The 27,957-nt window shown below is 40.1% G+C and overlaps 1 long non-coding RNA gene across 6 annotated transcripts; it reads right to left on the bottom strand.

The window, feature by feature from the left end:
- Nucleotides 1–190: 190 nt before the first annotated feature.
- Nucleotides 191–27,798, bottom strand: LOC110923981. 6 transcript variants are annotated; one of them, XR_004881903.1, is made up of 10 exons: nt 27,529–27,793; nt 27,247–27,444; nt 15,541–15,646; nt 13,693–15,133; nt 12,357–12,674; nt 12,229–12,273; nt 11,980–12,143; nt 11,757–11,858; nt 362–453; nt 191–238 (listed from the first exon to the last, which is right to left on the bottom strand). It is a non-coding gene; the product is annotated as an uncharacterized LOC110923981 (long non-coding RNA). The 6 variants fall into 6 exon arrangements; XR_004881902.1 differs by having other exon boundaries at nt 11,757–12,143; nt 12,357–12,501; nt 12,592–12,674; nt 27,529–27,792; XR_004881905.1 differs by having other exon boundaries at nt 11,757–12,143; nt 12,357–12,501; nt 12,592–12,674; nt 15,035–15,133; nt 27,529–27,778.
- Nucleotides 27,799–27,957: the final 159 nt, after the last annotated feature.

Genomic DNA, 27,957 nt, shown 5'->3' with positions numbered 1-27,957 from the left:
ACAAACTTCTAATCAAAACCTATCTATAAAAGTTTGAAAGGGAAACAAATGTACACAAACACTAAGAGCTATTTTTAGGTTGTTTTCTTTGAGCCCATATACTCACTGCATGAATACGAGCAGCAGTCCATATATTCATTGCTTGAATACGAGCAGCACTGCTGCCTTTGCTTCTTCACACTTCTTTTTCTCTTCTTCCTTCAGTGCAGCAACCATTTCCCTTTGCCTCTTCAGCTCACTAGTTATTAAATATGATCCATTTGAGCATGCAAATATAAGTTCAGCTGAGTAGTAATTAAACATGATCCATTTGAGGATGCTAATATAAGAACAAGTTTATGAAGTTGGATAAATAACTTACTCTAGTCTAGCCCCTTCATCTAAGGCGCTGGCATGCTAGAACCTTTTCTTGGCCTACAAGCCACCAGCTCCACCTCAAAGATAAGAGTTGCACTGCACATTATGAAGTCCATCAATAACAATATAGTCAACTATGCTAATAATCAAAACTAGCTACCTATGGTTAACATGGAATAACAACCGCAAAATATTAGACACATAACCAATCTAAAAATTGAGCTTGAACTCGGCTTTGCTCAGTTTTTATGTTAGAAGTTAACATAGCAGAAGTGGTTCTTGTTGGTGCACTTGTGTCTGTACTTTGTCTGTATTCGGTCACGATGTAAACGATGTCCTTGTTATTGTTGTAAGTTGACCAAGTCAACCATCCTCCGGTTTGACTTGGACAACAGTTTGTAAAATGTTGTAAGATGTTCTGTGTCGAAGGATAGCTAATCGAAGGATATTGTAGATCCTTCGATGACATCGAAAGATAGGCTACGAATGATACTGTTAGACTTCGAAGGATATGCAATCCTTCGAAGTATTTGTGGATCATTCGACAGCTTTGTCATCGATAGATGATCCTTCGATCATCTATCGGATCCTTCGGACCAGACATCAGATGCTGGGTATATATATACCCATGCAGTGTTGTTCTCAAGATAGACTTAGACAGAAACATACCCACACTTTGAGAGAAACTGCTGTGAGAACACACACACTTAGAGAGTTTGCAAAACCCATTTGTGAACATTGAGCTTGTAACCGAAACCTTTCATACGTATTAATACAAGTGGTGTTAATCGGTGAACCTTGTGTGTTTGTGTTTGTGCTTGTTTCATCCCGGTTTGCTTGCTAGCTTGGATTCCGCACTTGCTATTGGGTTAGTATAACAAGGTTTAGGTTCATCATCCTCCGAGAGGGACCTACAAGTGGTATCAGAGCTAAGGCTCTTTACCTTGTTTAAAACCGGGTTTTATTCAAGTTCTTGGTGTGTTTGGGCATTTGGTTTTGCACCCGTTTTTGGAGTTTTTATTGCACTTTTAAACTGAAAAACGTGTTCAAAACTTACCGGGAGTGTTCATAAACGGGTTGGGTAACTTAAAAACTTGTTTTTTAAGCTTTTGGTGATTTCCGGCCATATCTCCGGTCATTATTCCGGTGACTGGTTCTGGATAAGGGGTGTCTATTTTGGGTAAAATTTTCAAAGTTGGTGGGAAGGTACATCTGACCATATCCTTTCTGCCGAAAGTTGACTTACCAACCCATCACCTTTTCACCAACCTTTCACATCAATGTCAGTGTGTCAGTGGATCTCGAAAGATATCTTTCGACATCGAAAGACCATCTTTCGATCAAGGAAGGCTCGATAGATAATTGTCTTTCGACTCATCCTTCGAAGTCCGAAACATATCTTTCGATCAGGGAATCTATTCGAAAGACAGTTATTCGAAAGATAAGGATAAATACTCCAAAGATAGGGATCTTTCAAATAGTGAATCCTTCGAGATTGTGAATCTTTCGAAATCATTGTTCGAAATTCAACAGTGATCTTTCGAGCACTGTTGATCCTTCGAACAAGATTTGATCTTTCGATTGTGGTCTTTCTATTATTAACAAGTTTCTGTGATTTCAGATCTTTCAAACAGGATCCTTCGACTGTGTGATCTTTCGGAATATTAACTTAGCATTTATTTTGCTTATCAATCATGAATCCGAATTGGTGGAATCCTGCCCCAGACAGTGGAAAATATACCAGTTCTGGTGTCACTCCCTCATGGTGGGGTACACCGGCGCCAGACAGTGGAAAGTACACAAGTACAAGTCTATCTCCTTCATGGGCCGAGTCTCCAGTGTCGACATCTTCTCAAGCCAATCAGTGGGCGTTAGTCTCGAATCAGGAAGTTTGAATCGACCTCCGAAGCTGATGCATTTAAACGAGTATCCGGGTTTGGCTGATCGTTTCCGTACATATGTTCTTGGCCAGAATACAGAGCTGTGGATACGTTTCACCACAGATTTTGATCAAGCTATCGAGGTCGCTGCTTCAACAACTGCTAGTTTTGCCGATCTTCCAGAGGATCAGAAGAAAATATATGATCTGGAGAAGAAAGCCTACGCCATTCTCACTCAGGCGTTAAGCAAAGACATCTATCATCAGTTTGTCAGCTTCAAGACTACGAAGAAATTGTGGGACGGTTTGAAAACCAGAGGAGTAGGGAATGAAGCAACACGTCAATTGCGTCATGATCTGCTCAAGAAAGAATTCGACTGTTTCACATGCTTAGATAAGGAGTCTTTGGGAGACATGACAAGTCGGTTTTATCATTTGCTTACTGAGTTGAATAATTTTGGTGTGACAACAACTCAAGCGGAAGTGGTGAAAAAGTTTGCTGATGCTTTGCCTCCCCAATGGAGTAGTTTCTTGGAAATCCTGAAGTATAACGGAGTGTTGAAAACTACAAATATCAACGACTTCGTGCAGCTTCTGCAAAACAAGGATCAGGAGGAAACATTAAAGGCGAAGAGAGTTCCATTGCCACAAAATCCTGAAATGTATTGTGGAACTTCCAATACTTCGTCTGCAAGAACATGTCCACATGCTCCTTTGCAAACGGCGTTTGTCACTAGCACGGATATGTATGGCAATCCGGTGCAAGTTCCTGTAAAGCCACCTCCTACCACAGATATGTATGGAAATCCAATACAACCACCTCCTCCTCCTCCTGCTCAACAACAACGTGCATGTTATGGAGGAACTTCATCTGCTGGTCAACAATCAAAGCCAAGTACTGTACAGCTCGACACTTCAAGCTTTTCTAAAGTCAGTGTAGAAGTAGCTAAGGAACACATGGAGCTGCTTAACACTGTAGTGAGCGCGTACTGTGGGTTAATAGAAGGTCAGATTGGCAACATTAATCTGACACAAGAAGATTATAGGCAGATTGATAAAGAAGAGATGGACTTGATGGATATCAAGTGGGCCTTTGCGAGTGCTGTGAGAAGAGCAAAGGATTGGATGGAAAGTACTGGGAGAACCAGCTTGGAAAGTAAGAGAGACACCAAGTATGGGTTCGATAAACAGGCAGTGAAATGCTTTAACTGTGGTGAAGGGGTCACTTTAAGAGAGAATGTACAAAGCCAGCTCAGCACGGGAACCAAAACCCCTTCAGAAATCAAGGCAACCAGCAGAACAGAAACAATGAGCGTACATTGGTGCCTGTCAACAACCAAACCAACCGGGCACTTGCGGTTCAGGTGGATGAAGGTTGTGACTGGTCAATCCAGTTGGGTGGTGATGCTCCCGATGGAACAGCATGTTTTGCTCAGGTTGTGAAGGAGTTAGTTCACACCAGTGGTGGAGAATCTTCTGCCAGTGGTGGTGAATCATCTGAAGATGAGGACTCGTCTGGGTACAGCAGGAGTGTTGATGAAGAATTATCCAATTCTGGTGATGATCATGTGGGAGAGACATCAAATGCAACAATCGATGCAGATATTGATGAACTTTTGGAGGAAGCTGCAGCAGAGGCTCAAAGAAGATCTATTCTGGTGGATCAAGCTGCTTATACTTCGTCTTCTCTCCATTCAGCCTTTATGGCTAATGTCGACGGTTCATCAAGTCAGGTATGTGTCGATGAACCCACTGCTATTAACTGTGATGAATGTGATAGATTGCATGCTAGGTGTGCTGACTTAGAAGGAAACATGTCTGAGTTGCAAGCCAAACATGATGCTTTACAAGCTAGTTTGTTTGACTTGCAAGACAAACAAAGTTCCTTGAGTGCTGAGTGGTGTGACTTGCAAAGCAAGCATGAGGCTTTGCAAGAGAAATATGATGTGACATTCGTTCACAATCAGAAATTGACCGTGGATCTCTCAAAATGCACAGAAGCCAACATGTTTTATGAAAACCATGAAAAAGAATTTAAGTCAGTAATTGAGACCTTAAAGAAAGATAAAACTGAACTGACAAAAATGGTTTCAAGAAAACAAACTGATATTAATTTGTATATATCTCGCCTGGAGATTATGCAAAAAGAGATGGCTTGTGTGAAAACAGAAAGCGATGCGATCCAGCTTAAGCTAGACAGTTATTTGAGCTCTAGCTATGTGTTGGATCACATCATTGATGTTCAGAAGGAAAAGAGGGATGTCACATGCATTGGCTACAAGAAATGTCCACCACCAATTAGACACAATTATGATGCCATGCCTGATGAAGAGGACAGGGTATTCTTTGAACCATCTGTGCCTCTAGATGTGAAAGAGTTTGCTGCAGGACTCGGATACCAAAAGGAAGTATCCTCAGATTCAGATGTGTCAGCAGACACATTTGTAAGTGCTGAACAGAATCAAGATCCTCCAGTTGTGATTGAGGATGCTGATTCTTCTGATGATGAATCTGATAATACTGTCCCAGCAAAGTCTGATGCGGTAGCCAAAAATGAGGACATACCTCTCGAGAATCACATTCTATGTGATCCCCCTGTAAAACCCGCTAAGACTGTTGCAACTGAGTCCTCATCTGCAGAAGAGCCGGAGAGTGTGAATTTGCTGTACACTCTAGTTGGTGATGATAAAATTTACTCAGACAAAGATTTTCCCATTAAGAATGTTAATCAATCCTTAATCTGTAAAGTCTTTGAAAATTCGACAAGTAAGTTTTTGGGAAAGACAGGACCACGTGTTACAGTTACACAGTGTCCTCCTATTCCAAAGGCTGAAATTCGAAAACAATTTGGCAACAAGAAATTACCAACAGTGCCAAAACAGCAAAATCACACCAAGCCCAAAGGAAAATCACCGGCTCAAGTCCAAAAGAAGCCGAATCAAAAGAAGAAGAAAAACGTTAACTTTGTGAAATCGACGGGAACGGATAAAATTGAGACTTTTGAAAACAAATCTAACTTAGATTTTGTCAAGAAAGCTATTATACAGAAAAGGAATAAACCAAGCAGTTCAAAACCTAGTACCTCGGGTTCACAAAGTTCAACATCATCGGCTAATCGATCACATGATACTTCGGGGTTTGTTGAACGAAGATCATGTTTTGAATGTGGAACAATTGGACATATTATTCGAAATTGTCCATATCTTCATAAGAAAAAAGAAAAGGTTGATGTTCCCCGTGACCACAATGACCGTAAGCGATCTGTTTCTGTAAAACAAGATCCCCGCCTTGCAAAAGAAAGGGAAAAGAAACAGAAACGCCAACAGGTCAAGAAGGTTGAGAAAGCAATTAAAACCGATGTGGTTCAAAAACAATATGTTGCTGTAAAACCAGACAATTCTACAACTTCAAACAATCAAGAAGTTAAAATTTTAAAGAAAGACACTGGTAAAACAAAACAGACCTGGAAACCTAAATCGGTTACTGAATCAGGGGGACCATCACAATTCACCAACCATCAAAGACAAGAAGTTATTGTCATTGATGAAAATGGAAGACCCAAGACCACAATGGCTTGGGTCCCCATCTCCAACTAATTCATTTGAGTTCATGTGCAGGGTGTTCCAGGAGGAACTGTCAGTAGTCATTGGATTGTTGATAGTGGAGCATCCAGGCACATGACAGGCGACATGAAGCTTCTCTACGACGTTAAATCTATTAGAGGGGGTTATGTTGCTTTTGCTGGAGATAAAGGTGGATATATAACGGGTGAAGGAATGATATCTAACGGGATTGTCAGCTTTGACAAGATCAACTTTGTGCAACAACTTGATCACAATCTTCTTAGTGTTTCTCAAATCTGTGACAAGCAATTTTCAGTACACTTTGATGCTAATGGATGTTATGTGCTGAAACCCGGCTTCAAAATTCCAAAAGAATGGATTCTCTTGTCGGCTCCAAGGATAAATGATTTGTACGTCCTTGATATGAGCCAAGCTATTACCACGTCTGCACAAGCAACTTGTTTCGTTTCAAAAGCCACAGAAAAAGACACTATCTCTTGGCACAGACGAATGGGTCACATTCACTTACGCAAAATGAATCATTTGGTTTCAAATGAATTGGTGAATGGTGTTCCCCTCAAAAATTTCCATCTTCAAGACGTCTGTGTTTCGTGCCAGAAAGGAAAACAAACAAAGAAGAAGCACCCTACAAAGAAAATCAACACGGTAGCAGTTCCTCTTGAACGTTTGCACATGGATTTATTCGGTCATGTCAAGCACAAGAGTATTCGGGGTGATCAATACTGCCTCGTAATAACTGATGATTATTCAAGATTTTCTTGGGTAGCTTTCATGGCACACAAGAGTGAAACCTTTGGCATTATCAAAAACTTGATCATTCAGATTGAGAATTTGTATAAGTTAAAGGTTAGGCGGATACGTAGCGACAATGGTACTGAATTTAAAAATCATTCCATGACGGAGTTTTGCACTTCAAAGGGTATTCTTCATGAGTTTAGTGCAGCTTATACTCCTCAACAGAATGGTGTCGCTGAACGTAAGAACCGCACATTGATCGAGACTGCTAGGACAATGTTGGTAGAGTCGCAGTTGCCCATTCCATTCTGGACTGAAGTTGTGGCCTCTGCATGTTACACATTGAACCGAGTCCTTACAGTCAAAAGACACAATAAGACCTGCTTTGAGCTTCTTCAAAAACGGAAACCAGATTTGTCTTATCTTGAACCGTTTAGAGCTCCATGCATAATCATCGATCCTAATGGAAAGTTTGGGGCAAAAGCAATTGATGGATACTTTCTTGGGTATGCCACCCCTAACTTACGAGTCTGGAATCTAGAGACTAAAAGGGTCGAGGAATGGTCTGAGGTCAGAGTACAAAGGCACACCTTGCCAGTCAAATGTCCGGGTCAACCTTGGATGTTTGAGTACGATGACTTTTTCAATTCGATCAATGTTGAAGCCGTTGAAGAAAGTGTTGCGGCTAGGATGTTTTTCGAGAGTGACAATGCAACGGTTTCACCGGTAGTTCGTCCAATTCTTGTTAATCAAGAACCATCTTCTTCGGTGAACAATAATACTCTCAACAATGAGGATTTTCATGATGCAAACGAATTGAACGAATCTTCAGAGGATGATGAATTTGTGGATGCAGATCAAGAAGCCCCAACAACAACAGTTCATGGTACTTCAGAGGGTACTCCTCCAGTGGATGCCCATAGAACAGCTGAGGCTACTGCATCATCCTCTTCGTCAATTCCGGGCCTTGATTTGGTTGTATCTTAATCTTAACAACCTGGGTATAAATATTCCAGTTCCAGATAATCCAGAAACAAGGATTCATAATACCCATCCTCAACAAAACATCATTGGAAATGTGCAAAGTGGCGTTCAAACAAGAAACATGTTGCGAAACAACAACAATGCAGGCTTGTATGCAGCTATTCGAGAATCCGGGCAACAAAACGATTGGTCCTTCGCGTGTTATGTCTCACAGGAAGAACCAAGAACATGGAAAGAAGCCTTGAAAGATAACGCTTGGGTTGAAGCAATGCAGGAAGAACTGCAACAATTCCAGAAGCTGGGTGTCTGGAAACTCGTAGAGAAACCTGCTGGATACAAGAAGATTGGTACCCGTTGGGTGTTTAAATGCAAAAAGGATGTCCGCGGAGTTGTTATCCGAAACAAAGCACGTTTAGTCGTTCAAGGTTTTCGTCAGATTGAAGGGATCGACTACAACGAAGTGTATGCACCAGTGGCACGTCTCGAAGCAATTCGAATCTTTCTAGCCTATGCGTCCTTCAAAGGATTCAAGGTTTATCAGATGGACGTGAAAAGTGCATTCTTACATGGTGTGGTTGAAGAAGAGGTGTACGTCGAACAGCCTCCAGGTTTTGAAGATCCTATCCATCCCGATCGGGTTTGGTTGCTCAACAAAGCTCTCTATGGTCTTCATCAAGCACCGCGAGCTTGGTATGCAACCTTATCTCACTATCTGCTGGAGAACGGTTTTCGTAGAGGTCTTATCGACTGTACTCTTTTCATCAAATAACAAGATGGAGATCTTCTTCTGGTACAGGTATACGTTGATGATATTATTTTTGGTTCTACTAATGATGTCTTGTGTAGGAATTTCGAGCGCATAATGCAGGATAAATTCGAGATGAGTGCTATGGGGGAAATGACCTTCTTCTTGGGCCTACAAGTACAACAAACTGAGTCTGGGATATTCATCCATCAGACTAAATATGTTGGCGACATCTTGAGCCGGTTCCAGATGTCTGATGCAACGCCCATTGGTACCCCATTGCCAACCAATCACGGAATTACTCCTGACTTGAAGGGAGAAGCTGTTAGCCCCTCAAACTATCGCGCAATGATCGGATCTCTTATGTACCTCACAGCATCAAGGCCAGACATAATGTACCCAACGTGCCTGCTTGCCAGATATCAAGTTAACCCGAAGGCCTCACATCTTGCAGCTGTAAAAAGGATTTTTCGTTATTTGAAGGCGTACCCTGACACCGGTCTGTGGTACCCTAGGGATAATAACTTTGAATTGGTAGCTTTTAGTGATTCTGATTTTGGCGGACGCAAAATCGACGGCAAATCCACAACGGCTGGATGTCAGTTTTTAGGAAATCGTCTAGTCACATGGCAGTGCAAGAAGCAGACGTGTGTCGCTACATCAACATGCGAAGCTGAATACATTGCTGCCTCCAGTTGTTGCTCCCAAGTTCTTTGGATCCAACAACAAATGCGGGACTACGGTTTTGAATTCCTAACTACTCCTATTTACGTTGATAATTCTGCTGCTTTAGATATCACTAGAAATCCTGTGCAGCACTCAAAGACCAAGCACATCGAAATCAAATATCACTTCATACGTGATTGCTTTGAGAAAAGGCTAATCGATGTTGTTAAGGTCCACACCGATGACCAACGTGCCGACTTATTTACCAAAGCATTTGACAAATCAAGATTTGACTTTTTATTATTGGTAAACGGCATTAAGGTCAAGCAAGAGTAAAACCAACATCGGAAAATCATTTTTGTAAATATCTTTGTGTTTTTAAATTTGTCTTCGTTTATTGATTTTAGGGGGAGTAAATCCAAAAATCTGAAAATCCAAAAACATCGAAAAATTCAAAAGCACAAAAACAATAGAAAAACAAAAATGAGTTTCCTGGCGAGCAAAAGAGAAAATAATAGTACATCAGTGGTCTATCCAAACCTCTTTAAACCTTAAAATGAAAAACGATAAGCAGCTCTATATAAGATGTATCGGTAGGCTCACAATCATTTTAAAGTGTGTAGGGTGATATAAATCTTAAATCGACTGAAGACCAGGTGGGAACCATTCATTGGCATATGGTCTTAGTACCGAAATTTCATTTGATAGATTGCCGAGGTTCTGAGATATTCGGTCTTTATGCTGCTTATCATCTGGGTATCATGGTTGTATCCTTTACCGAAAAATAACGGGGACGCAAGTCTAGATCTTCCATGATACTATACATACATGTACATATTACATACTGCATTCGACCTCAATAAGTGATAAACAATCACATGTCCATATCAAATAAGTGATAAAATATCACATTTATCCGGGAGTCAAGTTCGTCTCTCTGCTGTACGGAAGTACTGACCTGTTCACGGACTTGCTCCTGTGCCCTCATGCATATGAAAATCAAGTTCCTCATCAATAAGTGATTATATCACAAAGGGCTTGTTTTCAAATCAAAAGAAGTGAGAATCTCACATCATATACGGTCAAACAGATGATAATCGGTATACTCACCGGTAAGATGAACTCTCGTGCATACCTTGATACGGGAATGTGTCGTGATGTGGATGAACATCGGTCAGTAAGTATAAATCATACCTTAACGTATCTCCTCGCCATGATTACATCTGATAAGTTGAGCTTAAGTGGACAACAATACCGATAATTGTTATAGGATGCTTATCTTAATGTTAACTAACTGAACAACAGGAGCGTTTGGCATGACCGTACACTGATATGATTCTCTTACCCTCGAAACTCACAAAAAGAATGTCTGTATATATTTATTTACTGCTTTCAGTCTTTACATTTGAGAAATTCAAAAGTACCAAAAAGATTTTATTTCTGCTTTATTTTCGATCGTACGATGTTGGAACTCTAGTCTTCGTTACCTGAAACCTGAACGAAAACCGAATTGACTAAATCTTCATAAACGGTCAAAATTTGCAAGTTTTGAAAGTTAAACTAAAACTGACAAATTTATTAAACTTTCAAACTGTCGGACGGTGTTTGATTGTGACATGGTCATACGTGTGTCATTTGTTTATGTTAACTATATTCCAAGCAGTTGTTCTCATTACGCGTTTAGATTTCTTGTATGTGCAGATTCTAAAGGCTAGGAGAACATGGTCGATGACAAGCTTTGGAATAAAGACACGACGTGAAGGCACTCAAAGGATGAAGATGATCGAGTTGCCGCTGACCATCATCAACACCACAAGTATCTCACTTCATAAAGATCAAGTTTTTCACGAGCATAACTCAAGGGGGAGCTTATGTTAAGGGGGAGTTTGTCAACACACTTCCTACATGATACGGGTAGTTTGTTGATACACTCTCTGCTTTCAATACGTGAAGACTTTGAAGATCCTCCGACTTTGAAGACTTGAAAGGACATCAGAGTTTTGAGAACTCGAAGACCAAAGACCATCGAAGTTCGAGACGAGTCTACAACTATAGAAGATAAAGACAAAGCTACAGCCAAGGGGGAGTTTGTTGGTGCACTTGTGTCTGTACTTTGTCTGTATTCGGTCACGATGTAAACGATGTCCTTGTTATTGTTGTAAGTTGACCAAGTCAACCATCCTCCGGTTTGACTTGGACAACAGTTTGTAAAATGTTGTAAGATGTTCTGTGTCGAAGGATAGCTAATCGAAGGATATTGTAGATCCTTCGATGACATCGAAAGATAGGCTACGAATGATACTGTTAGACTTCGAAGGATATGCAATCCTTCGAAGTATTTGTGGATCATTCGACAGCTTTGTCATCGATAGATGATCCTTCGATCATCTATCGGATCCTTCGGACCAGACATCAGATGCTGGGTATATATATACCCATGCAGTGTTGTTCTCAAGATAGACTTAGACAGAAACATACCCACACTTTGAGAGAAACTGCTGTGAGAACACACACACTTAGAGAGTTTGCAAAACCCATTTGTGAACATTGAGCTTGTAACTGAAACCTTTCATACGTATTAATACAAGTGGTGTTAATCGGTGAACCTTGTGTGTTTGTGTTTGTGCTTGTTTCATCCCGGTTTGCTTGCTAGCTTGGATTCCGCACTTGCTAGTGGGTTAGTATAACAAGGTTTAGGTTCATCATCCTCCGAGAGGGACCTACAGTTCTTATCGGCAGCAGCTCAACAAACATAAATTGTACAAAAAAAAAAAAAAAAAAAAAAACGAAAGTTAGATAATGTTACATCATAACCCCAAGATGTGGATCCCTTCCTCTCTATCACATCACTTGCATCCTTCAGCTCCTTAAAGACAGGCAAGGTGTCGGGCGGGCTCCATTTTCATTGCTGCAAAATTATGATCCAACGCATATGATTAGAATCCGTTTTACAATTTTCATATGCTAAAACTATAACAATCATGAGGGCAGTTTGATCTAGTCATCTTTGCCATTCTAATTGCAATTACAAGTGATGAATTGATTCTTGGTTGACTAGCCATTTTAAGAGGAATTGCAGTGCGACACATGGCACAAGTACGCTTCCCCTGACCAACCCAATTTGTTTATGAAGATCCCATCTCAAGCAACCTAGTTTCCCAATCTGTTTATGAAGATCCCCATCTCAAGCATCCTAGTTTCATCAAATTTCAAGGTAAATAACGATTTTATGAATCTAAAATAGTAATCCAAAAGAGAGCAACAATGGGAACTAAAACCTTTATGTTTGTATACAGATGTGCCTCTTCTTTCTTCAATCTTATCTGGAAGATAAAATACTCAATGTGATTTTGAGTATGATTACAAAATTTAATATGAATATCAAATTATAAACTAAAATTCTTACTCTAAGGTGCTCTGCCATATCCGTCCCATCCACCTTACAGAGTATTTTAGCCTTCTCACTTTCACGTATACACAAGCATACATGCATTTGAATTCTTTGTATAATCAGATGGAGTAGAATTGACCCCAAGGTTAGCTTCATGTAACTAATTCATAATAATACATAATACATGAATCAAGTATAAGTTTATGTAAAGTGTATTCTTATAAATCACCTATATCATCCACCAAATTACCTTCTTGCCTCCATAAAGATCAAACAATACTCTCTTCATATCTTCTTCTTTGGTAACACGTACTTTCATCATCAAATTTAAACCTACAAGATACTAGCGTTAGCAAATGAATTAAACAAACATAAAATAGAATATATATGTGTGTGTGTGCGCACGTGCATGCGTGTGGTTGTGCATGTGTATTTATGTATATTTCGATGTGACACATGATGATATAATAAAAAACCTAAGAGATCAGTACTAGTTCCATTGATCAGAAAGCGTTGGCCTGATGTATGAGGCAGCCTCACCAGTATGCTCACTATTAAAAGGTTGAAACCTCAAGTTACTGATTATGAGGCATTGAAGAATGCAAATGCTGTTGTGGGGTACAGCAAAGGGTCCCATGTGGCCAGGTATTTGGAAGATGTCTTGGGTTTCAAGGGTGAAAATCTAAGAAACTTTGCTTATGCCCATAGAAATAGACACATAGCAGCAGTTTTTTCTTGAGACTCCTTTAAGAAAATGTTAAGTGATCATGCAGCCGCGCAGCCACCGCTGTTGCGTGCAGTGCAGCCGCTACTGCTGCGGTGATGCAGCCGCGCAGCCGCCGCTGTTGCGTGCGGCGCTGCTGCTAGGAGTGCATGCAGTGCAGCCGCGGGCGTGCAGCTGCGTGTTGCTGCTGCGGGCGTGCAACCGCCGCTTCTGCATGGGACACTGCTGCTGCTGCGGCGTGCGTGCAGTTCGACGATGCTGCTGAGGCGTGCGTGCAGTGCAGCCGCGCAGCCGCCGCTGCGGGCATGCAGTGTGGTGCTGCTGCTGAGGCGTGCTTGCGGTGCAGTCGCCGCTGCTGCATGTGGCGCTGCTACTGCGGCGTGCGTGCAGTCTCCGCTGCTGCGTGCGACGTTTCTGCTGCGGTGTGTGTATAGTACAGTGCTGCCGCTGAGGTGTTCGTGCGGTGCAGTCGCCACTGCTGCATGCGTGAAGTGAAGTGAAGTGAAGCAAGTGTGTTTTTTTATTTTTAATTTTACGATAGGCCTTGTCTATCCTGATTTTTTTTTTTTTTTTTTTTTTTTTGCAATTACGACTTTCTAAAGTAGTTTGAATGACTTCGGATTTTACCTTTCTCATTTGAGATACTTGAAACGCTATGAACGATCAATATGCTATAGTCTACACCAAAATGATTAGACAAATCCATTTGTGATGTGAGATGGGTGAATAACACCAAACCTAACATTTAAAACCAACAAAACAAGCAGAAAACAAAAAATCCTTGGAACTACACGGCAAAATAAGGAACAAAAAATCTGTGACAAATTCTTCTTCATTTGTTTATAGATCTAGGCTAGAACATGCTTGTAGAAAATCAAAATTCCTATAAATGTATTTGGTAACGAATTTCTTCATTTTGAAAACTGATCTGAGTTAGTACGCATATATGTTACATTATCACCAACAAAATCAAAGCATATATGTCTTTAAAATTAGTTAAATCAAAAATAAATTGGTACTTTGAAAACAAGCAATGATTTTTAAAAATGTAAAGTAAGATTATGAGGTAAATCAAATTAGATAAAATGAAAATAAAAGCTCTTACATTGGTACTGAATAAGAGATGTCATCTTTATGGTCGGGGATGTCGATGGACGGGAGAAGAAAGGGTGCGGCGGTGATTATGATGGAAATGGAATTAGGCTAATTTAAATAGAAAGTGTGAGGTTACCCTAATTCGAATTTTACTATAATCACCCTCTGCATTTTAAGAGCTTTCAAAATGGACCCGGCTATTACAAAAATATCATTTTGATCTATCTTGATTCAAATAAAGTTATCCTTTTACTAGTTTATTGGAACTAGTGGGGAACCCGCGCGTTGCAGCGGAGTCGACAGTATGGGGCGAAAACATAACTCAAACCTTAAGCCTTAAAACGATTTTGATGTAAATTAGTTAACTTAAAATCACAAGTCACATGACAAATGAGAACCAAGCTACAGTAAAACAATATGAACAAAAATTCAAGAAAAATGCATAATAGCCTTGAGGGTTCAAAAGGTATGAGGACTTTTTTGACTTTAACAAACATTTTAACAACTGTGGAAACCGAGATAATGGTTTGGCTAAGAGAATGTGAAAAATGTGACTATAGTAATGAAGGTTGAAGCAACAAAGCAATTGACTTGGTGGATGAGTTGTTCTTGAAATGTACATATGAATGCTTGAAAGATTAAGGTGTTGCAGTTCATCAATGATGTAAATTATATTTGTGTATATCTGTTCAATAGATAATACATAAACAGCATGCATCAAAAAAAGCAAATGTACAACCATCTAAGCATATCTCAAACAACAATGTATAACAAATGAAGCATACCCCAAATGACAATGTACAACACAAAAATAAAAAACATATCACAAACAATGTACGACAGATTAAGCGTCATAAACGACAGATACACTCACCCTTATATTAGGACTGAAGAGTGCTGCTTGCAGAGTACAAACAATATGCAGCACACGTTATATAATGTCTCGTATGTCGTCCAGAATCCTCCATTGAAGCTGAGCAAAAGCAGATCACATAATGTAAGCATAAAATGCGACCCGGGTTCACTTTTTGGTACAACTTTTTTTTTGATTTTTGTTCATAATGCATCAAGGTAAGCTATACTCTAAATAATTATGTAAAGTGATTTGGGAGGTTGTATGCACTGAAAATACGTTACGTTTCAAGGCTCTTACAACCCGTTTAACCCATTTGGCACTTCAACACATTTGACTGGTTCCTTTTTAGCTCTTTTTATTTGACCCATTGGTAACAAAAATAAATCACCCACGTCGAATGCTCACTTTGCACATTTGAATGTCTAAGAAGCTAATGACTCAGAGCACGGTGCTAAAATGCTTATAAAACGTTGCCTCTGAAAAGATTGCTAGAAAAGCATTTTAAGAAAGGTGATAAAGCTTACCTCTTCTAGAAGGAGGCCAAGGTTCTTTTAAGTAGTGCCTTTAACTATCATGACAGGGCATGACACATGGTTGGAAAAGTAGTTACTTACACTTACCAAAAACATCCTGCATTTACACAAAAACGAATGCTTATGTTTAGTGAAAATTATCTCTAATTCCTCACTAATTAGTCATTTGACTGTTGGTCGAATATCCAAAATGCCCCTCAAGATGGAGGCACCTTGTGGATAAAAGCAGTGTTATAATACCTTGTAATGATTACAAATTGGCAAAAAAGTACATTTCAGTTAAAAATCAGGTATTTTTTTGTACGGGTCAAAACCTGATGTTGGTGCACTTGTGTCTGTACTTTGTCTGTATTCGGTCTGTATGTAAACGATGTCCTAAATCAGTCTGTAAGTTGACCAAGTCAACTATCCTCCTAGTTTGACTTGGACAACATGATGTTTGTCTGGATCGAAGGATAGCCTCGAAGGATACGCATCATCCTTCGAGGTGCTCGAAAGATATGGTTCGACCATTAGACATCGAAGGATGATCCTTCGATGTCCACGCTGATCGTTCGAGCTCCCTGTCATCGATAGATGATCCTTCGGACCATCTATCGATCCTTCGACCAAGACCTGCTGTATATGGGTATAAATACCCATGCAGTGTGTTAGTGTGAGACAGAAGCACACTTAGAGAGTTAGAAAAACTCTGCTGGAAAACACACACACACACACTTTAGAGAGTTTGCAAACAAGATTGTAAACATTGTGCTTGTAACCGTAAACCTTCATACGTATTAATACAGTGGTGTTAATCGGTGAACTTTGTGTGTTCTTGTGTTTGTTCTTGCATCATTCCGGTTTGCCCGCTAGCTTGGATTCCGCACTCGCTAGTGGGTTAGTATAACAAGGTTTAGGTTTGTTCTCGATCCTCCGAGAAAAGGGACCTACAAGTGGTATCAGAGCCTCGCTCTTTACCTTGTTTAAAACCGGTTTGTTCAAGATTCTTGGTGTGTTTGGACACTTGGCTTAGCACCCGTTTTTGGTAGTTTTCTGCATAAAAACGCGTACTAAACCTATCGGGAGTGTTCGGGGTCGGTTTGGGTAACATAAAAATCGTTTTTGTGAAACCTTAATTTTTCCGGCCATATCTCCGGTGTGTTTCCGGTGACCAGTTCTTGAAGATAAGGTTGCTTATTTTGGCAAAATTTTTGAAAGTCAATTGTTTGGTGAAAAGTTGTTGCAGAACCATCCTTTCTGCCGAAAGTTGGTACATCAACACATCACCTTTTTCACCAACCCGTCGTACTTTGTGTCAGTGTGTCAGAGCTGTCGAAAGATATCCTTCGACATCGAAAGATATCCTTCGACATCTTTCGATCAAAGGCAGCTCGAAAGATAAGCATCCTTCGAGTAGTCTTTCGAAGTCTAAGGGTTATCCTTCGTAGTTGGAATCTTTTCGAAAGTTGGTTGTCCGAAAGATAAGGATACGTCTCGAAAGATAAGGATCTTTCATTGTGAATCCTTCGAGATCAGTATTCGAAAGATATAAATCTTTCGAACATTGAATCTTTCGTGATAATCAGTCGAAAGATAAGGATCTTTCATTGAGAATCTTTCGAAGACTATTGCTCGAAACTCAACAGTAATCTTTCGATCACTGTTGATCCTTCGAACAAGTCTTGATCTTTCGATCAGATTGTATCTTTCAATTGTTGTCTGTTTGTTGTTAACAGTTTGTGGTGTGTAGGTTATTTGTTAATTTTTGATCACAATGAGTTGCACAAGTCCTTGGGATTGGAGTACGGATCCACAACCAGATCTGAAACAGATGTCGATGGCTGAATATATGACGAGTGCCATTCCAAAACAACAACAATCAATAAGTTCGTGTCAATGGGCTTTGGTATCCAATCAAAGTCAAAGTCTTCAGAATCTTCTGATTAGTGAGAGTGAAACAGGCAGTAACAATCGTCCACCAAAGCTGAACCACATGAACGATTTTCCATCATGGAAAGGCCGATTTCACACATATGTTCAAGGACAAAGCACCGACCTTTGGATGTGTTTTGTCAATGCATTCAATGAAAGTCTTGAAAGTAGAGCATCCACTTCAGAAGGTTACGCCAATATGCTTGAAAATGACAAGAAGGCTTATGAATTGGAGAAAAAGGCATATGCCATACTTACTCAAGCACTCAACAAAGACATCTACCATCAGTTTTCATATTGCAAGACCACGAAAGCATTGTGGGATGCCTTAGTTGCTAGAGGAGAAGGCAATGCAGCTGCTCGAAAGTCTAGGCATGATTTGTTGAAGAAAGAATTTGAATCTTTTCAGTTTTTGGAAAACGAGACTCTGAATGATATGACCACACGTTTCTATCATTTGATTAGTGAAATGTGTGCTTATGGGGTGGCAGCTACTCAACAAGACATGGTGAACAGGTTTGCTGACGCCCTACCCCCAAAATGGAGTTCGTTTATTGAGCTGTTGAAGCATACTAAAGCTCTAGATGAGATTAACATCTATGAGTTCATTCAGAAGCTGGAACATAAAAATGATGAAGAAATTAGGAAAGCAAGGCGTGCTCCAGCTCCTCAAAATACAGAAATGTATTTGCCTGGTTTTGGTCCTTCAGCTAGTTCTGTTCAGCAACCGAAGCTTCAAACTGCTTTTGTGTCCAATACGAGTTCCTTTCCATTTCCTCAATCTACAGCTGCTCCACCACAACCTCAATTCGATCCGAGGTCTTACATTCCTGTTCCAACACAGCCACAACCACAACCTCAACAACAACAACAGCAAGCTCACTATACAAGCAATCCTCAACCTCAATCCCAAAGTCATCACACAATCCGAGTCGACAACTCAAATCTTTCACACCTTAGTATTGAAGTTGCTAAGGAACATATGGAAATTATCAACACCATGGTCAGTGCTTACTGTGGTTTGGTAGCTGGTCAGCTTGGAAACATCAACATGACCAATGAAGATTATGATCAGATCGACAAGGAAGAAATGGAGTTGATGGATATTAAATGGGCTTTTGCTAGTGCGGTTAGAAGGGCAAAAGATTTCATGGCGAGAACTGGAAGAACTTCGTTGGAAGGAAAGAAAAACACGAAGTATGGGTTTGATATTAATGCCGTCACGTGCTTTAATTGTGGCGAGAAAGGGCACTTTAAACGTGAGTGCACTCGACCAACGAAACACGGCAATCACAACCCGTTCAGAAACCAGACTAATGCGAATGCCCAACAAGAAAACCGTGAACGGAGGATGGTGGCAGTGAATAACAATCAGGGACAGCCTGGAGCTACCAATCACAATCGGGCTTTGGCTGTTCAAGCTGATGAAGGATGTGACTGGTCAGTGCAGTTTGGTGAAGGTGATCAAGGAAGTGGAACTGCATTGTATGCTAAAGTCATCGAGCAGGTTCAAAAAGAAGAATCTTCTGGGAGCGATGACAGTTCTGGTTATTCGGGCAGTTCGGATGAAGAAGGCTCTGTTTCTGGGGATAATCACTCAGAGCCTGATGTGAATGAAGAAGGAGATGATGATATACAGGAGCTACTGAATGAAGCTGATGAGCTTAAATGTCAGAAATCAATTCTGATTAGGAAGGCTGCTGATACATCAATGGAAATGGAAAAGCTATTCTCTGAAGATGGAGCTTTTTCTTTTCAAACTGCCTTTATGGCAAATGGTTCAGCCTCTACTAGTCAGGTAACTTCTGAACCTCCTGCTCCTAGTATTTGTAAATCATGTGCAGAGATGAAGCTTGAATCAGAAAAGCTTCATAGTCATAATCAGAATTTGGTTATTGAACTGTCAAAATGCCAAGAGGCAAACATGGCTTTAACCCGGAATGAAAAAGAATTTAAATCTGTAATAGAAACATTAAAGAAAAATGTGTCCGAGGTTAACAAAGTAGTTTACCACAAACAAGTAAGTATAAATGAGTACATTAACCTTGTGGAAGAAACTAAGAAGCAATTAGCCATTGCCCAATGCAAGCATGATGCGATCAAACAGAAATTGGATAGTTATTCTAACTCCCGATTTGTGCTTGATCACATCATAGACGTTCAACAACTGAAAGGTAACGTGAAAGGTGTAGGGTATAAGGCGTGTCCACCCCCTTTGATGGACAACTATACCAAGATGCCCGATGAAGAGGAAATGCCTCGGTATGAACCCAGTGTGCCTTTGAACTTTGAGGAATTTTCTACTGGCCTAGGGTTCAAATCGGACAGTTCTTCAAACACAGCCCCTAAGGAACAAGAAACTTCACCATCCATGAAACAAAGTCCTCCAATTATCGAGGACTATGAGACATCGGATGATGAATCAGATGTGGCTGTAAGTGATCAGGATAAATCACTTAGCAAGATGAAAGGAGTAGATATTCCACGAGAGAATCACATCCTGTGTGATCCTGATACTCCTGAGGTTCCATCTGTTGAGAAGCAAGTGATTGATCCTGTCATGGTTGATAAGACAGGTGTGTCTACTGTTAAAAGCAGTAATGTGTTGTACACTTTGGTTGGAGATAATAAAATCTACTCAGATCATGTTTTTCCAATTAAAAATGTAAATAAATCTTTGATTGATAAAGTCTTTGAAGACAATACAAACAGATTTTTGGGAAAAACACTTCCAGGAATTGTGGTAACACAATGTGATCCAATTCCTAAAGCTGAGGTTAGGAAACAATTTGGTAATCAAAAATCTCCAATCACTCGACAACCTACTGCTTCTAAGGGTAAACAACCACAACGAGCTCCAAAGCCAAAGGCTAAAGTTGAATCAAAAGGAGCTCGTTACATGAAGAAAGGAAAAGATGTTAAGTTTGTAGCATCAAGAGGTACAGATAAAATTGAGACTTTTGAAAACAAATCAAACACTGATTTTGTACAACAAGTCAAAATTTTGAAACGAAACAGTGATAACAATTACACCCAACACACAAACGGGTGTGATGAAAAAGCTAGTACCTCAGGTTCTACAAGCTCAACATCTGGCAGTCGATCAAGTTCTCCTAAGTCTGTTGAAAGGAGAACTTGTTTCAAATGTGGAGAAATTGGGCACATTATCAGAAATTGCCCAAATGCTCCAAAGAAGAAGTTGGTTGAAAAGGCTCCACCTGAAGCAGTTCACCCTCAACGTCGGTCATTTTCACCTAAACAAGATAAACGAACTGTAAAAGAACAAGAAACTAAACAACGACGTAAGAACATAAAAACTGTTGAAAAAGCTTTAAAATCTGAAGTTAAAACAGTTCAAAAGGAACCAAGAGTGTCACAACCTGTAAAACCAGAATCTTCAAAAACTGGTAGGCAAAGACAAACTTGGTTACCTAAGTCGGGTGACAATTCAGGGGGAGCGATTGTTCTTGAAAACCATCAAGAGATAGAGCTTACGTATCGTGATGCCAAGGGACGACCCAAGACCACTAAGGCTTGGGTCCCCATTCTCAACTAATGTGTTTATTTGACATGTGCAGGATGTTCTAGGAGGAACTATTAATAGTCATTGGATTGTTGATAGTGGAGCATCCAGGCACATGACTGGCGACTTACGGCTCCTGTATGACGTGAGAAATATCAGAGGAGGGTATGTTGCTTTTGCGGGTGATAAAGGCGGGTACATTACTGGAGAAGGAAGTATCTCCAATGGCATCGTGTGCTTTGATAAGATCAATTATGTGAAGCAAATTGATCACAATCTTCTCAGTGTGTCGCAAATCTGCGATAAAAAGTTCTCAGTGATTTTTGATGATGCTGGCTGCTATGTGCTGAAACCTGGATTCAAAATTCCACAAGAATGGGTTCTCTTATCGGCTCCGAGAGTTAATGATCTTTATATTCTCGACATGAGCCAGGCGATTACAACATCTGCACAAGTTACTTGTTTTGTCTCAAAAGCCACAGAAAAGGAGTCTATATCTTGGCACAGAAGAATGGGACACATTCACTTGAGAAAAATGAACCATTTGGTGAAAAATAATCTTGTGAATGGTGTGCCTGTAAGAAGTTTTCATCTACAAGATATCTGTGTCTCGTGCCAAAAGGGGAAGCAAACGAAGAAGTCTCACCCCTTGAAGAAAATCAACACTGTCAGCATGCCTCTCGAACGTCTTCATATGGACCTATTTGGACCTATGAAACACAAGACAACGTTTGGTGATGCTTATTGTTTAGTAGTTACTGATGACTACTCTAGATTTTCTTGGGTATCTTTTATGGCACACAAGAGTGAAACTCCTGGCATCCTCAAGGATCTTCTTACAATGTTGGAGAATCTCTATACGTTGAAAGTGAAAAGGATCCGAAGCGACAATGGAACTGAATTCAAGAATCAAGTTATGGATGAGTTTTGTACTTCTAAAGGCATTCTTCATGAGTACAGTTCTCGTTATACTCCACAACAAAATGGTGTCGCTGAGAGGAAGAATCGAACTATTATTGAAACTGCAAGAACAATGTTAGTAGAGTCGGAACTCCCTATTCAATTCTGGGGGGAGGCGGTATCGGCTGCATGCTACACGTTGAACAGAGTTCTTACAGTTAAGAGACATGGCAAGACTTGCTTCGAACTCCTTCAGAGAAGGAAACCGGATCTTTCTTACCTTGAACCATTTGGTGCTCCTTGTACTATGATTGAACCGGATGGAAAGTTTGGTGCAAGAGCTATCGAGGGTTTCTTCCTTGGATATGCAACTCCGAATTTTCGTGTTTGGAATCTAGCTACCAAAAAGATTGAGCTATGGAGTGAAGTTAGGGTTCAAAGGTACACGAGTCCTGTTAGGGCTCCGGGTGATCCGTGGATGTTCGATTATGATGGATTATTTAACTCCTTCAATCTGCCAACCTTTGACGAAGAATCAGCAGCGGCTCGAATGTTGTTGGAAAGTGACAACGCTGCTGTCTCGCCATTGGTTAGACCTATTGTTGTTGATCCTCAAGCTTCTACGTCAGTCAACAATATGGTTCAAAATGAGGTTTATGAAGATGCTGCTGATTATAATGACTCTTCTGAAGATGATGAATATCATGATGCAGCCGAAGGATCTTCAGCTCCAGCTGCTCCTGTTCAAGGTGCCTCTGGGGATACACCTCATACGCAGAATATAGATACTGCTGAAGGGAATGCATCCACTTCTAACCACATTCCTGGTGTGGAGTTGGTTGTTGATCTTAATCTGAACAATTTGGGTATCAATGCACGTGTGCCAGATAATCCTGAAATGCGGATTCACGATACCCATCCCCAGCAGAATATCATAGGAGATGTCCATCGCGGAGTGCAGACGCGTAATCAGCTGAGAAACAACCGGAATGCTGGTTTGTATTCCGCTATAAGAGAATCTGGTCAACAAAATGACTGGTCCTTCGCGTGTTATGTGTCACAAGAAGAACCAAAGTCGTGGAAAGAAGCATTGAAAGACAGTGCTTGGGTTGAGGCCATGCAGGAAGAATTACAGCAATTTCACAAGCTGGGTGTTTGGAAGCTTGTTGAAAAGCCTGAGAATTACAAGAAGATTGGCACTCGATGGGTCTTCAAATGCAAGAAAGACGACCGTGGAGTGGTTATTCGAAACAAAGCTCGTTTAGTCGTTCAAGGTTTTCGTCAGATAGAAGGAATCGACTACAACGAAGTCTATGCACCAGTTGCACGTCTGGAAGCTATTCGGATCTTTCTGGCTTATGCCTCATTCAAAGGATTCAAGGTTTACCAGATGGACGTCAAAAGTGCATTTCTACATGGTGTGGTTGAAGAAGAGGTATATGTCGAACAGCCTCCAGGTTTTGAAGATCCTGTTCATCCCGATCGGGTTTGGTTGCTCAACAAAGCTCTATATGGTCTTCATCAAGCGCCACGAGCTTGGTATGCAACCTTATCTACATATCTGCTGGAGAACGGTTTTCGAAGAGGTCTTATCGATTGTACTCTCTTCATCAAAGAACAAGATGGAGATCTTCTTCTGGTTCAGGTATATGTTGATGATATTATTTTCGGTTCTACTAATGATGTTTTGTGTAGGAATTTCGAGCGCATCATGCAGGATAAGTTCGAGATGAGTGCTATGGGGGAAATGAATTTCTTTTTGGGCCTACAAGTGCAACAAACGGAGTCTGGGATATTCATTCATCAGACTAAATATGTTGGTGACATCTTGAGCCGGTTCCAGATGTCCGATGCAACGCCCATTGGTACCCCATTGCCAACTAATCATGGAATAACTCCTGACTTGAAGGGTGAACCTGTTAGCCCTTCATACTATCGCGCGATGATCGGATCCCTTATGTACCTCACAGCATCAAGGCCAGATATAATGTACCCAACGTGCCTGCTTGCCAGATATCAAGTTAACCCGAAGGCCTCACATCTTGCAGCTGTCAAAAGGATTTTTCGTTATTTGAAGGCTTATCCAGACACCGGTCTGTGGTATCCTAGGGATAATAACTTTGACTTGGTCGCATTCAGTGATTCTGATTTTGGCGGATGTAAAATCGACGGCAAATCCACAACGGCTGGATGTCAGTTTTTAGGAAATCGCCTAGTCACATGGCAGTGCAAGAAGCAGACGTGTGTAGCTACATCAACATGCGAAGCTGAATACATTGCTGCCTCAAGTTGTTGTTCACAAGTTCTCTGGATCCAACAACAATTGCGGGACTACGGTTTTGAATTCCTAACTACTCCTATATACGTTGATAATTCTGCTGCTTTAGATATCACTAAAAATCCTGTGCAGCATTCAAAGACCAAACACATCGAAATCAAATATCACTTCATACGTGACTGCTTTGAGAAAAGGCTAATCGATGTTGTTAAGGTCCACACCGATGACCAACGTGCCGACTTATTTACCAAAGCCTTTGACAAATCTAGATTTGACTTCTTATTATTGGTAAACGGCATTAAGGTCAAGCAAGAGTAAACCAACATCGGAAAATCATTTTTGTAAATACCTTTGTGTTTTTAAATTTATCTTAGTTTGTTGATTTTAGGGGGAGTAAATCCAAAAATCGGAAAATACAAAAACATTGAAAAATTTCAAAAACACAAAAACAATAGAAAAACAAAAATGAGTTTCCTGGCGAGCAAAAGAGAAAATGATAGTACATCAGTGGTCTATCCAAACCTCTTTAAACCTTAAATGCAAAACGATAAGCAGCTCTATATAAGATGTATCGGTAGGCTCACAATCATTTTAAAGTGTGCAGGGTGATATAAATCTTAATCGACTGAAGATCAGGTGGGAACCATTCATTGGCATATGGTCTTAGTACCGAAATTTCGTTTGATAGATTGCCGAGGTTCTGAGATATTCGGTCTTTATGCTGCTTATCATCTGGGTATCATGGTTGTATCTTTTACCGAAAAATAACGGGGACGCAAGTCTAGATCTTCCATGATACTATACATACGTGTACATATTGCATACTGCATTCGACCTCAATAAGTGATAAACAATCACATGTCCAAAACAAATAAGTGATAAAATATCACATTTATCCGGGTGTCAAGTTCGTCTCTCTGCTGTACGGAAGTACTGACCTGTTCACGGACTTGCACCTGTGCCCTCATGCATATGAAAATCAAGTTCCTCATCAATAAGTGATTATATCACAAAGGACTTGTTTTCAAATCAAAATAAGTGAGTATCTCACAATTTATACGGTCAAACAGATGATAATCGGTATACTCACCGGTAAGATGAACTCTCGTGCATACCTTGATACGGGAATGTGTCGTGATGTGGATGAACACCGGTTGGTAAGTATAAACCATACATTAACGTATCCTCTAAACATGATTACATCTGATAAGTTGAGCTTAAGTGGACAACAATACCGATAATTGTTATAGGATGCTTATCTTAATGTTAACTAACTGAACAACAAGAGTGTTTTGGCATGACCGTACACTGATATGATTCTCTTACCCTCGAAACTCGCAAAAAGAATGTTTGTATATATTTATTTATTTACTGCTTAACTTTTATTGCTTTCTTTTAAACAGTTTCGTCGTTTGGTGCATATCAGCACGACATTAGCGGTGATGTCGTTTGATAACACTCAAAGGATTTTAAATTGTTGTCTTTTTCTTTCAAAAATACCAAAAAGATTTTAGGCGTGTTTTAATATAAACTTTATAAAAGCCAAAAAGATTTCATTTCTACTTTATTTTCGATCGTACGATGTTGGAGCTCGAGTCTTCGTTACCTGAAACCTGAACGAAAACCGAATTGACTAAATCTTCATAAACGGTCGAAATTTGCAAGTTTTGAAAGTTAAAGACTTAAATTGACAAATTTATTAAACTTTCAAACTGTCGGACGGTGTTTGATTATGACATGGTCATTCGTGTGTCATTTGTTTATACTATATTCCAAGCAGTTGTTCTCATTACGCGTTTAGATTTCTTGCATGTGCAGATTCTAAAGGCAAGGAGAACATGGTCGATGACTAGCTTTGGAATGAAGACACGACGAGAAGGCGCTCTAAAGATGAAGATGATCGAGTTGCCGCTGGCCATCATCAACACCACAAGGATGTCACTTCATAAAGTTAAAGTATTTCACGAGCATAACTCAAGGGGGAGCTTATGCTAAGGGGGAGTTTGTTAACACACTGCCTACATGATACGGGTAGTTTGTTGATACACTCTCTGCTTTCAAGACGTGAAGACTTTGAAGATCCTCCGACCATGAAGACTTGAAAGGACATCAGAGTTTTGGAAACTCGAAGACCAAAGACTGTCGAAGTTCGAGACAAGTCTACATCTATAGAAGATAAAGACAAGATAAAGACAAAGCTACAGCCAAGGGGGAGTTTGTTGGTGCACTTGTGTCTGTACTTTGTCTGTATTCGGTCTGTATGTAAACGATGTCCTAAATCAGTCTGTAAGTTGACCAAGTCAACTATCCTCCTAGTTTGACTTGGACAACATGATGTTTGTCTGGATCGAAGGATAGCCTCGAAGGATACGCATCATCCTTCGAGGTGCTCGAAAGATATGGTTCGACCATTAGACATCGAAGGATGATCCTTCGATGTCCACGCTGATCGTTCGAGCTCCCTGTCATCGATAGATGATCCTTCGGACCATCTATCGATCCTTCGACCAAGACCTGCTGTATATGGGTATAAATACCCATGCAGTGTGTTAGTGTGAGACAGAAGCACACTTAGAGAGTTAGAAAAACTCTGCTGGAAAACACACACACACACACTTTAGAGAGTTTGCAAACAAGATTGTAAACATTGTGCTTGTAACCGTAAACCTTCATACGTATTAATACAGTGGTGTTAATCGGTGAACTTTGTGTGTTCTTGTGTTTGTTCTTGCATCATTCCGGTTTGCCCGCTAGCTTGGATTCCGCACTCGCTAGTGGGTTAGTATAACAAGGTTTAGGTTTGTTCTCGATCCTCCGAGAAAAGGGACCTACACCTGAGACACTTGTGTCTAAATGTTTTTAAGTTTATATAAACAATTAGTGTGTAAAATATGATTACAAAAATTATATTATTTTGAAAAAAAAAAACAACTTCTGGAATATGCATTAAAAATCCAACAAAACATACCAACAAACCAAACAACAGTAGGTCCGGAACAAATTAGTTAAACAAAAACATTAAAACAACAATCATTAGACCTAAAACCAAAAACCCAACTAAAAAAATACAAACTTTACATACAGATATGTAGCTGGTTGCCGGTAATTAAATCGCAAATCGTCGCCACAGCCTGGTTCTTAATCACCGGTATACTTGGAAACGTAGGGGTTCGCCGGAAAACTGTTGGCCGACTCCCCTTTTCACTCGGTCTCTCTCTACATAGGGTTGTGTGTGCTTTGTAAAGAAGAGAAAGGATAACAAACTTATACACACCATCGCCTAAACCAACCGATTCAACACCAAAAAAACCTAATTTCAATTTCACAAATTACAAACCCTAAATTTACGTAAATTTTACAGTACCTTGGATCTCTTTCCTATAGGAATTGGAGATGAACAAGATGAAAACATGCTTTTGGATGACAACGAACTCCACCATTATCAATCTGTCCTCAGTTACGTACATGTTTCCTGCTCTTGATGACTTTGTACCGATTGATTAATCTAATCCGGTAAAACTAAACGACACCATTTGCTTAATAGTCGGACGATTCATTTACAGGGCTGTAATGAATTTGCATTGGTGAAATCCCTATCCTAACCCTCAAGTGTCTTAAAATTTTGATGAAACCCCATCTAAAATGGCTTGTATACTATTGGACATCATGCTTCAAAATTTATACTTGTGGTAAAATTACAATTGTGTACTATCACTTTTCCTTTATCTAAAGCACAATACATTATATAAAAGCATATTAGAAGGGCAAGGAAGCCAATGTGTTGAAAACACCT

Source organism: Helianthus annuus, chromosome 2 (assembly GCF_002127325.2).
Source record: "Helianthus annuus cultivar XRQ/B chromosome 2, HanXRQr2.0-SUNRISE, whole genome shotgun sequence".
In the NCBI taxonomy this organism is placed as follows: domain Eukaryota; kingdom Viridiplantae; phylum Streptophyta; class Magnoliopsida; order Asterales; family Asteraceae; genus Helianthus; species Helianthus annuus.
This window is presented reverse-complemented; position numbering and strand designations above follow the sequence as displayed.